Raw genomic sequence first — 12,470 nt, 5'->3', positions numbered from 1 at the left:
TGACCAAGAGGTGAGGCAGCCTCACACTCAGCCCCTCCTATGTCAACAAGGCAATGTTGACAATACACTCATTCTCACTTGTTTCCTAACAGCCTGAAAGAGCCAGGAGCTCTACAAACTCTGCTGTCACCTTTAGATTTCCCTTAGGTCCCTTCTTCTTGTGCTCCCACCCCATCTTCTGTCCTCACTCCCAGCTCCCAGAGGAACAGAAACCCCAGAAGATGCCTGTGCTTCCCAGATGGGTGCTGAGGGGAGGCAGGGGGGTGGGCAATGTGGCTGGGCCCCTGCTCTTCATTAGGGAATGCAAATGAGACTGCTTGCATTCATTCCACTAAAGAGTAATGGCTTGGTGTCTGACTGGCACTCAGCGAGGGGGTCACTGAACCTGGCAGCAGAATAGAGCTGTATGATACAGGCCGGCTCTACCTTCCCTGCTCTCCACCACCGTGCATTATGTTTTCAGCATTACAGGCCTCGCTTGGCTTTCAACTAATGGCTCCTGTGGCAGGTTCACATCAATAGGCTGCTTGAAAAGCTCAGCTCTGTTGCAGAGCGTGGATGAAATAAAATAGGAAAGACAGGAGGGAGGCTGTGGAAGGCAGGCGGGGATCAGCAATAAGGTGGGAAGGAGAGATGATGGAGGGATGAGAAAACAGGATGCAGAAGGCAGTGAGGGAGAGACAGAAGGAGGGATGGAAGGACCATTTTCAAGATGTTAAGAGCACGGTCCTGAGCACACCTCCCTAAGCATGCCCACAGACACCAGGGATTTAGAGCATGGGCAGAGAAGGAAGCAAAGATGGGGGCAGGAGAACAAGCTGCAGTCCCAGCAGCTGGAAAAAGGATGACCCCCAAAGAGACACTGTTCTCATTCCTGCAAGCAAGATCCTGATCACTTGGTGCTCTGGTCTCCCAAACGAAGACTCCCTTCCCCCCCAGTCATGAAGCTGGTCCTGTTCCTGCTCCCCCAACAAGAACGGTGCTGAGGGAACCCCACTCCTTTGGGTGCCAACAGAGTTTGGTGGGAGGACGGCCAAAGCAGAGCAAATCCTTTTCTGCTCTCTGTCTGCAGGTTCATTTGCTCCACCGAGCCTCGGCCGTGGCTTAGCGGAGATGCCAAGGGTCGCTTTATCTTGCCCGTTTGTTTGGGCAGCCAGTCAAGCAGTGAGTAACAGAGGCAACAGGATTTTTGCTTTCGTGCGTGTGGGCAAAATTAAATGTGATTCGAGCTCACTGCTGGAGCTGCACCAAATGAGCCCCCCAGGGCATGAGCTGTCAGGCAGCCGAGGAGAAGCTGCCCTTCCCAGCATAGGGGGAACCTTCCCCGACACAGCAGCACAGGCAGTGTGTCCAGGAGATCACCCTGGCTCCTTCACATCACTTGGTACCAGAAGGCTGCCCGTGCTGCCTGACACAGAAGAGGCTGGTGGCCTCTGTCCCACGTCCTCTTCCACCTGTGGCGAGAGCAAAAGCACACCTGTGTGTGCTCAGGGATGCACCTCCAGCACATACACACCTCCAGCACATACACACCATCCCACTCCCCAGCCTCCCAGGGGAACTTGGGTGTCCCCCACAGCACTCACTGGGATCAGGCCCGTCTCATGACTTCTACCTTGGGGCAGCTCCAGGACCACAGGGGTCTACTTGGTCAGCTTCAGGAGTTATACTCAGCATTGTTTAAACACAAGGTCCACCTTGCAAAAAGTCCAGTGGTGGCTTCCAGGAGTCCGAGGCTCCCTCTTCTTGGCTGACCATCCTGGGAAATCCAGTCCCTCGCTGTCTCAGCAGCGAACTGATGCTGTGCTACGCTGCACCCCAAAGTCTGCAGTGAAGGAGAGGTACTAAATATGGATCTGCTCTGCAGACATGACTCATATTCTCTCAGGGTCATCCTGCTCTCTGTACGTGCTCAAGACTTGCTTTTCTCAGCCCACTGTTTTCCCCTGCTGCTGTCCTTCCTATCCACCCACCCTCCTGCCAGGGCTGCCTAATATGACGATGAAGGTAATTGAATCTGTTCCAGTTGTTAAAATCATTACTTGTGTGCCGATTTCCCACTCAAACCCTCCAGCAGGTGCCACAACTTGCAGCTCCTGCCCTTTCCCAGGCAGGCTTGGTGCAGCAGGCAGTCTCTCCTTACCCTTCTGCCTGCTCTGCTGGCTCCAGTCAAGGTGCAGAGCCCCAGCACTAGCGTCCGCAATGCCAGCCTCCCCGTGTGCAGCTGAGCAGTGAAGGCAGGAGAACCTCCCTACAATTAGGGCCTCTTAGGAAGGGGTTCAAATGGCAAAGCTCCCCCAAGACACCCTCTGTAAGGGGCCCTAAGCATGGGGGGTTTGGACTCCGAGGACCCTTTCCTCTGCCCAGGGGCACCTGCAGGAGAAGTTTTGTTGGAGGAAACAGCACCTTACAGAGGGAGAGAGGCAGCGAGAGAACTTGTCAAGGGGGAAATCAAAGCATTGTGCATGGTGATAGGAGGGTGAGGTGAGGAAAGGCAGCGTCCTAGGCAGACAGAAGGGTCCCCTTCCTCCCACTCCTTCAGGGGTTCATTACAGGCTGGTATTTGAGAAGCTGCATAGCCATGCGAACCAGTGTCACTCCTCACCACCCCGCATATCAACAAATCCCTTCCCACGGGAGCCCAGTTAATTTGCTTCCCATCTATTGATCCCTGTGGCAAGTCACCATTAGCAGCAGCTCTGCCTGCCTCCTCCTCCTCGCCTGGCTCCACTGGGGAGGAAAGGGAGCAGAGAGCTCATTACTGGAGAGAGGCGTTTAGGGGCAACCAGAGATGAAAGGTGCTGAATTGCTCCCTGGGCCCACTCCCATCATAGAGACCCTCCTTATTTATAAGGCCAGCAGTATCCCCCTGATTAGTGAATGTTTTCAGGCTCCCCCTCCCCTGCACTCAGCATATTGATTAGCCTTTGTTCGCTGCTTTATGAACCCATTCGTTAATGGGCTGGGAGCTTGTAAACGCACATTGGATTTCCTTTTAAATCTGCCTAAACGAAGGAACTGCTGAGAGTTACAGCCCTGCTGCCACCACCAGCAAACCTGGCTGACACTGAGAGCAGGGTACACTCTTCTCTACATCACACCCCTATCCTTCTTCGCCTTGGCACCTCTTAGCCAGGACACGCTTTGCTGAGGGCAAAGAGGGGATGGACTGAGGACGCTTGAGTGGCTCCTGCCCTTTGTGCCTTACACTACACCATGATCCCTCACGCACTGCACCCCTGGTCCCTTCAACACCGGGGCTGTGGAAGGGACCAGGGCACACCACAGCTTTCTCCCCTTTCTGTTGGTCCCTAGCTGCTCTTGCTCTGTTGACTGTGCCCACTGGTGTCAGCAATGTGGTATCACCCATGGGATGTTCCTCCACCTCTTGCTAATGTTTCCCAGTGGTTCTCCATGGTACCTGCAGCATCCCCACCCAATCCCTGAAACTGGAGGGAAGGAGAAGGCATCAGTCCCCAGGGAGATGGATGGAGAGCGCTCCTGGACAGGTTACTTGTGTCAGGCAAGCAGCTAAGCAGCTGACAGAAGTGTCTAGGGTAGAGATGGCCCCTTCCAGTGCCACATGCCACACTCCCCTGAGCACGGCAGGAGATGTTCTGGGGATAATGCCAGCACCTTGGTGCAAGCCATGGCAGGTCAGGCTCTTGCAGTTGATCTTTTTGGTGTCACTTATAAAAAATATGTTTTTCTCCCTGCTCTGCAAATATACTCCAATTATTTTGAATGCTAACAGGATTCAGTGAGATGGCAGATGGCTTGCTTCCCCTCAGGAGGAAAAGAGGCTGAGTTCCCTGATAGATACTGCACATTCAGTCCTCTTTGCTCAGCTGTGGATCTGCCTGTCTGGACTTTACTAGGCCATCCATCCTCTTACTATCAGACACAGCCAGGATGCCATCGCTTACTCCTAGAAGTTTGATAACGCTGACTTCAGAGCATTACAGCCCAAGGAGCTCCTTCCATTGGCTAAAACCTCCAGTTTCAGGCTTCGCAACCTCCACTTCCTTTCCTCACCACAGTTTGATTTATGCAGCTGTAAGGTTTCTTTTCAATGTCACCAAAGTGGGTATTTCAGGGTCATTTTGACTGCAGATTTTCTGCTTTGGAAGCGTTCCTCCACAGAGCTCACAGCAGCCTCTGCTAGGAGGGAACCTTCCTTACCCAAAGATACATCTTCTGTTGTTCGAGCTAAGAGTCACTCATTCGGCAGAAAGTCAGTAGAAAGCCATTAGAGCCGCTTGAGCTGGCTATTGCAGGGAAACATTATCACTTGTACTAAGCTAATGTATTGCTTTTTCTTGCAATACTCCAATATATTGCTTTTGCTTGCAGTTCACTGGGTCTTTCCAGGGAGCCACAAGCCTAAACTGATGTTGCAGATGCGTTTGCCAGGTACACCACACTGTTACCCACTTTCCTCAGTCAGAAACCAGGAATGTAAATGTAATGGGCTTAATGCAGAGTTGTTGGTGCAGTGAAGTAATAATAAAACCAGGACTCTCCAGCCTCCATGTTGCTAGGAAAGTATGAATCTGATTTGTACTATTTAAAATGGGCAAGGTTCAGGACTTTTAGTACTTTCAGATATGTTTTGGAGCTCTTGTCTGACACCAGAGAAGCATTTCTGGGATGTGACAGACAGGGGAACAGCATCCCTCTCAGCCAGTGGAGTGCCACCTCCTTATCTGGAGTCCCTTCTAGTTCAATGGACTCCCGTCTGGCTGAGTCCTGTTTGATTCAAACATTCACTGGAAACCTTGTGCCTTCCAGGAACCAGAGACCTCATGCATCATGCTCGAATGCTGCAGGACACAGCATATGGCAAGCAGCAGAAGTCCCACCCAGAGGGACAGGAATATCTACAGTCATGACACTCTCTTCCCACCAGTTGTCATTTACCCAGCACACACCAAAAGCAAAGCCATTTTATCCAGTCATTTCTTTCCCGGTTGCACCCACCTTCATTGCTGCAGCAAAACACAACTCTCAAAGAGTTTCACAGAGCAGAGACAATCATCTGGCTCTGCTGTCTTATAAATTCCACTATGGAAGTAGTTGGAGATGTCTGGATTCTTCTCCAGGGCTGCATCTACCTGCTGTACTCACTGAAAAGGAAGCTTGCACTGTCGCTGGACTGTATGTACATACTGGCATGATGATCACATCCTCCACCCAAGTCCTCGCTTGACTCTAGGACAGGAAACCTGACAGGAGAACCCAGCAGCCACAAGAGGTAGACTGTGTATTCCTAGTCTGCTGTGAGGTTCCCCTCTGGATCAGTCCTGACTTGTGCATCCCAGATCAGCTTTAGAGAGAACCGTCTCTTGCACCACTGTGGAGTTAATAGCACTGGTGGTTGATAACCATCCAGGAACTCCTGGTGCTTTCTGGAATAAGGGCTTCAGTGCTGTCATCAAGCTACAGGTGAGTTGTTGACTTCACGGAGCCCTGAGGATTGTCACAAAAGATGCAGTGTTTGCTGTGCTGGGACTCTCCTCAAATCTATGTCTGATTATTCATGCATGGGAAATGGGGTATCACTTACATCACTGCAAGAGCAAACACAAGCCAACGTGGAAATCATGCTGTAGCTAAGGCAGATTTATAAGAAGTTACTCATAAATGATGACATAGTTGCTCAGGACTTACAGATGATGCCCAAACCCTGTTAAGACTCCCAACTTACTCTGAAACCCAAGGAGAAAATCTGAGTGGAAGAAGTTTTGTTGATTAGCAGAAAATAAAGTTTTCTGAAGGCTTTCTGCTACATCAGCAATGCCCAAGGAGAGCTCATGAAGACTGATCCTACAGACAGAAATATGGAGCTGGAGACCTCATCTGGGTATTTTTCATTTTCCCATCTGGAAACATAACAGAGTAGAGATCCTCAATCGCAATTAATTTAAGGCTGGGACAGAAATTGCCCACCATCTGTAGCAAAACCAGAGAAACCTCATACAGAGACTTGCACCAGGAAACCAGAGAATCGGCTTGTGGCTTTCTCCAATGAAGTTTCCCTGTGTTTTTCTATCTCTCAAAAAAAAAACCAGAAGTCATAAAAACAGCTGCCACCTAAATTTTCCTTTTCAGTGCATAAGATATGAGGAAGGGGTATGTTTGTGCACACAATCGACAGATAACCTAAACCCCAGAGCGTACCAAGATGCTCTTTACAGGGGTCCTGACTGGAAGCCAATTGCATTTTTATGGAAGGTTTTACCTCCTGAGACTTTAAAATCCCACTGCATTCTCTCAAGGGTAGCTCCCTTCCTAGAAGCTGGAGCAAGGTCTCTGGAATAAACTACCCGAAGAAATGCTGTAATTTGTCAGTGCCTTCACTTCTGTCCTGCTGCAGCATCCCCATCCATCCACCCACATATCTAGTCACACTGAGGCAGCAGAGATTACACAAGTTCAGGGGACCTTTGGAGCTGACTTTCTGAGAAAACAAGTTTGCTTTTTTTATCCATTTCTATTTGCAAACCAGACACACAGAGGTACTTCTCGCCACTGCCCTTTCTGCAATGCTCTCTGCCTCCAAGCAGCAGCTGACAGCAGCATGTCTCACCTGGAGCCTGTGACTTCGTCCTTCATAAGAATGCTTCAGTTACCACCATTGGGTGAGCCAAAGATCAAAAAACAGGCAGAGTGGGGACAGAGAAGTAGCTCAGCTCATATAAGGTGGGGAAAGCAGAAAAATACCTTTTCTTCACCAGAAATGACCTCATTTCCCTGGCAGTGTTCAAGGCCAGGTTGGGGGGGCCTTTGAGCAACCCAGTCTAGTGGAAGGTGTCCCCACCCGTGGCAAGAGGTTGGAACTGGGTGGGCTTTAAAGGCCCCTTCCAACCCAAACCATTCTGTGACTCTACGATTTCCAGCAGTCCCATCAAAGAAGACTCTGGCAGCCAGTTCAGGTGCTCCAAAACTGGCCAGTGCTCTCTGCATACCATCACCTTGAAGGTGGAGAGGCTCAGTTAGCTCAGGTCTCTAAGTTGAATCCTGGGGACACATTACTCCCTGGTCATCCCTGTGCCAACATTAGGAATTGCCGGTGCTGGAGTAAAGAGCACATAGCACAGAGACTGCCCTTGTTTTGTCTTGTAGTTGTCACACAAACACCGCCAGCCCCTCGGGGAACTGTTTTCCACCCGATACATCCTATGAGTGATGGAAACGCAGCAGGGCACAGATCCAGGAATATCTGATGAGATAAGGGATAACAAAGGGGGAGATGAATAGTATAAGATTAGAGCATAAATTGTATTGTGGTAACACAGAAGTATCCTGACTGCTCTAAAATGCCACAGATGGGGAGGCAGCCACATAAAATGTAGTGGCAGTGTAAAAATCAAAGCCTGGCACTAATGGCTGTGATCTTTTTTAATCTATTGATTAAAGTAGTGATCCTTTCCAGCCCTAAACACTACTAATCTGTTGCCCTGGGAATAAACTTAGAGCTGGGAATGAATAAGTTGCCCTCTCAGGAGCATTTTTCAAGGTTTTAGTGTTCTTATCATGCTGAAATAGGCTTTTGAGCTTTCTCATGAAGAAAAATAAAAAAATAAAAAAGAAGAAAAAAATCATGGAAAAAGTGACACTCCTCTAATAGACAGGGAATCAGAGTATATGAAGCACAGCCCAAGTTTAGCTAGTACCTTAACTGCCAGGTTAGAGCACACAGACTGAGCCCTCACTGTCTCTTCTAGTTGAGATGTCCCACATGGTAGCAAGTAATTAGGAGAGACCTAGGCCATGTAACATATATACAGAGACATATAACAGACTTAGATTACTGGGGCAACTTCGAGGTGCCACCTCTCATTGCATGTACAGCTGGCATTTTCAGGTGGCAGCTGAGAGGTTTGCTATTTAATGTATTACAGCAGCACTTCAGAGCCACATCCAGCCTGTGTGCAAGTGGCGCCCACCCTCACTGTGGTACCTACTTCTTTCTACTTTATGTGGCAGGAGGCTCAGACAGCACAGGACCAGAATCAGGCTGAACTGCTAATATCACCCAGGCAGAGCAGTCATAACATCCACAAGACCAGAGACATCCTGAGAATGATGACAAGGAAGGAGACTGGAGACAGCCAGGAGCAGAGCTGGGACCCCTTTCACTGGAATCAAATCCCATCCATGTGGATGCCAACATTGCTACACACTTCCCAATGACACACATGCAGATGTTGCACAGAACGAGCAGTCCATTTTTGTCTCCTCCTTATGCCCTCTGAATCATCCCCTACAAATAAAGACTTCTCCCTATCTCCTTCCTCTTGCTCTCACTGAAGTCTAGAATAGCCCCAGCCCCAGGTCCCTCCCTCCCCCACACGTGGGCCAATTTAGAGTGTTAATTAGTGATGAATTAACAGCACAAATCCCATTTGAAGTCCCAGACCCACTATGATGAATTCCTATGAGAGACCTGACAAATCTGATGTTAATATCTTCCTTTTCTTCATCAAGCAATTACTTCTCACTTCATTTGTCTGCAAAGGCTGAGCCCACACCCTCAGCTCTGGCACTGGCATGTGCAGTTCGACTTTGTCAATTAATTATTGAATGGCTTATTTCACGCTGTTAGACTATTAAAAAAAAACCCTACATGTGAAAGCACCTCCTTAATTATTAAATTTCTACATGTTGGGCATTAAAGCTCTTAGAGGGAACTCTGACACCAGTCCTTCCCCTCCTAAAACTTCCTGCCATCACCACCGCAGTTGGGTCCCTGCCTGGCTGGTTTAATCACAGTGGCACTTCACCTTGCCAGGCGGAGATCACGATGAGTCTGACCCTGATCCAAAGCCTGATGAAGTCAAGGGAAAGATTTACGTGGTCTTCAGAGGGACTTGAGTCCTTCCCAAAGACTGATGCGCACTTACCCATGGGTGCTTTGGGAATCTATCACCTTTCTGATAAAAAACAGTAAGAGATTAACTAGGGCATTTGAGTCTAAAGATCCTCCTACACCAGGGTGATTTGCAGAGGTTCAGGTCAGAAGAAACAATTATTATCTCTGCCCATCCTAATAGCATGGTTTGTTTAACTGCAGTCTGCAGTCCTTGAATTAAATGCAGAAACATGGTGTCCGGGCTTTTCTTGTTGATCAAAGAGCTGAGTCACAACCTTAGCACTACTGATTATCCACACCCCAAAGGAAACTGACTCTTTCTTCTCTTCCCAAGCTACCAAAGGGCAGGATTCATAGAATCACAGAATCATAGAATGGTTTTTGTTGGAAGGGACCTGAAAGATCCAGTTCCAACCCCCTGCCACGGGCAGGCACACCTTCCACCAGACCAGGTTGCTCCAAGCCCCATCCAACCTGGCCTTGAACACTGCCAGGGATGGGGCAGCCACAGCTTCTCTGGGCAACCTGTGTCAGGGCCTCAACCACCTCACAGTAAACTCAGTAAATTTAGTAAACGCAGTCCCAAACATGCTCCTGCTCCCAGACGAGAAACCCCAGCTCCTAGCTCCTCTTCCTTGTGTATGTCTCTTCCAAGAGGGGAGCTCTTGGCTGGTGACTTGCTCTGCTTCCAAACAACAAGGGTTTGAAGCAGATGTTTCACTTTTGCCTGTCAGCTCTGCTCAGCATCCTGCTGAGGAGCTGTGGACAGAGTCCTAAGTCACTGCATCAGCACCAAAACAGCTCCCATCCCAGCTGCTGGGACTACCATGCTGCATCCATTCTTCATGGGGAACCAGACCCTACAGGCTATTAGGAGGCCTGCCTAGCGCAGCTGAACCCCGGCAAAGGCAGCTCTCAGGCTGAGAGAAAGGAATTAACATCAGGAAAGAGCTGTGGGGATACCTCCATCCCGATCCTGCTGCTCTTTCCCATGCAGTCACCTGCAGTGAAGCCGGCAGCTGAGCACAGAGCCTCCAGCACAGCAGCACCCGCAGCCCAGCCCCACACTGCACATCAGAGTGCTGGAAACAGCTATAGGAGCAGAGGGTGAGAAAGGCAGCAGGACTGTGTGTGCCAGCACGGGAGCGAAAAGGAGCAAAGGCAGCCTGTTTCAGAAAAGACTCCCCGCTCTTCCCCCAGTGGATTAAAGACTCCAGAGCTGTCTGCCCACCAGCAGGCAAGGAGCATCCATCACAGGCACCAGAGACCGCAGGGCCTGCTTGGGCTGGGACTCGCAGAGCCTTTTCTTTCACTGACTTCCAGTCTGGAGCAATAAAAATGCCCCTCTGCTCCCTGCAGCTGACTTGCAAACCACAGCCCTGCACATCAGAGAGAAGTGAGCAATTAAAGAGACAAAGTGCTGAAAAATACATAACAAAAGCCCTGCAAATGGGTACTGGGAGCCTGGAGAACAAAAGCAATGCAGGTTAATGATGAACATGATTTGGTTAATTTTTAATAGTCCATAACAGAAGCGATGGATAGAAGAAGCAAGCGGGTGTCAGGCAGGAAACTCTTCCTTTCTTCCCAGTGCTCTCCTCATCAGAGATGACAGCCTGCCCCCTCCCTTCCCACAGGAGGCTGTCTTCATGTCTCTGACCCAAGAAGCTTTCAAGGGTTGCAGTGCAGATAGGGTTCTACGTATGAGCTCCCTGCACCCAGAAAAGCAGCCCAAGAGCCCTGAGGAAGTCTAACAGGAGGATCTCAGCTTGTGATGCTTTCAGCAAGTTTAAGCTCAAAGACATTGCTGTTTGGCTAGAGATAAAGGCATGTGTGCCATGGAGCTTGCTTGCATCACTTGCCCTGCTGCTTCACAGCAGGAGAGGTACCGTAGCCATGTGTATGCAGATAATCAGAGCAGGCATGTGCATGCTGGCTCCTAGCTGGGCATGTATATGCTTATCCCTGAGTTTGCATCTGTTAATTCCAGGTATCCCCCAGTCTTGCTTCTTCCTGCCCTCTGTGATCATAGGATAATCAAAAATACTGTCTCACCCTACGCAGAAACACGGGATGAAGGAGGGCAAACAGGATAACAAGGCCAAAAGGGTAGGAGCACCTCCCATATGAAGATAGGCTGAGAAAGTTGGGGCTGTTCAGCCTGGACAAGAGAAGGCTGTGTGGAGACCTCATAGCAGCCTTCCAGTATCTGAAGGGGGCCTATAGGGATGCTGGGGATGGACTCTTCATTAGGGACTGTAGTGGCAGGACAAGGGGTAAGGGGTTAAAACTTAAACAGGGGAAGTTTAGATTGGATATAAGGAGGAAATTCTTTCCTGTTAGGGTGGTGAGGCACTGGAATAGGTTGCCCAGGGAGGTTGTGAATGCTTCATCCCTGGCAGTGTTCAAGGCCAGGTTGGACAAGGCCTTGGGTAATATGGTTTAGAGCGAGGTGTCCCTGCCCATGGCAGGGGGGTTGGAACTAGATGATCTTAAGGTCCTTTCCAACCCTAACTATTCTATGATTCTATGAAAAAGACATGGTGTCACTCTGTGATGGAAAGGCTCTCCCCTCTGTTGCGGGTAGTGAAATGCCAGCAAGATCAGCCCTAACAGTGCAAGGGGGCTGCTGCAGGGCCAGGAGCAGGGCGTGATGTGACCGTCCTCTCAGGAGCTGCAGCCCTGGTGAGATGCCCGGGACAGGACTGTCAAAAACTAATGTAACAAAGCAGCACTCTGCTTGGCTCCATGTCTCAAGGTGTTGCTCAACAGCAATTCAGGCACCCCCCACCTGCCGCCGCGGCACTGACACTTCCTTAATAAAAACAGGTAGAGGAGCTTCAGGCACTTTATTAAGTGCACAGCAAGGGTGTCTCTGCCCCTCCATGCTCCCTATTAGTGTAATGAGAGCTTGCAGAGCACAGGAGCTGGTGGAGCCCCTTCCCCAGCTCCAGCTGGATGCTCACGACCTGATTTCCCAGAGCACATGGTTGGTTTCCTTTGGAAATCATATCTTCAGCTGGTGCCTAGGGGTGGGCCCTGACTAGGTGAAAGGCACTTCAGCAAACCTCATTTGCCAGCAAGATTATAGAATTATTAGAATTTCTAATTTACTTTTTTTTGGCTTTTTCTCTTTCTTTCTTTTTTTTTTTTTTTTTTTTTTTTTAGTGTCCCCAAGCCATGTTGTGATGCAGAAGCTGCTGCTGCCATGGTTACAGTCCCAGCCAGCTGATACCAGGGCTCCCAGTTACAGCCTCTGGAGGGTGCTGAGACCTGGGAGCCCATGTGCCATGCTGAGCCCCTTCCCAGGGTCAGGGCTGCCTGGCATCATCCCCAGCTGGACTCCCCTGCTTCAGATCTCTGTATCCACAGACTTTCTGTCTTTGAGCTCAAAACAGCCCTACTGCACTGAGGCACCCAGTACATCACGGTCTGGAGTGGGTCTAGCTGATGCTGGGGCTGACCATTGAGACACAAGTCCCAAGCCAGCATGCTGCTCCTTACTCTTTGAGAAGAAAAGCCAGTCAGTGGCTAAGCAGGTGACACTGCACATCAGCTGATGTGACCCAAAGTTCTTTTGTTGCTGGCAAAAAGT

The 12,470-nt window shown here is 49.8% G+C and overlaps 1 protein-coding gene across 1 annotated transcript in view; it reads right to left on the bottom strand.

Annotated features, from left to right (window-relative positions):
* Window positions 1-12,470, bottom strand: part of RNF8 (ring finger protein 8) — a 238,876-nt gene that overhangs the window by 126,470 nt on the left and 99,936 nt on the right. The gene's annotated exons all lie outside the window — the stretch shown is intronic.

The sequence above is a fragment of the Neopsephotus bourkii genome, unplaced genomic scaffold (assembly GCF_033783945.1).
Source record: "Neopsephotus bourkii isolate Nb327-2 ecotype Australia unplaced genomic scaffold, CSIRO-AGI_Nbou_v1 NB_1292, whole genome shotgun sequence".
Lineage (NCBI taxonomy): Eukaryota > Metazoa > Chordata > Aves > Psittaciformes > Psittacidae > Neopsephotus > Neopsephotus bourkii.
The sequence above is the reverse complement of the archived record's forward strand: the minus strand, read 5'-3'. Positions and strand labels throughout refer to the sequence as shown.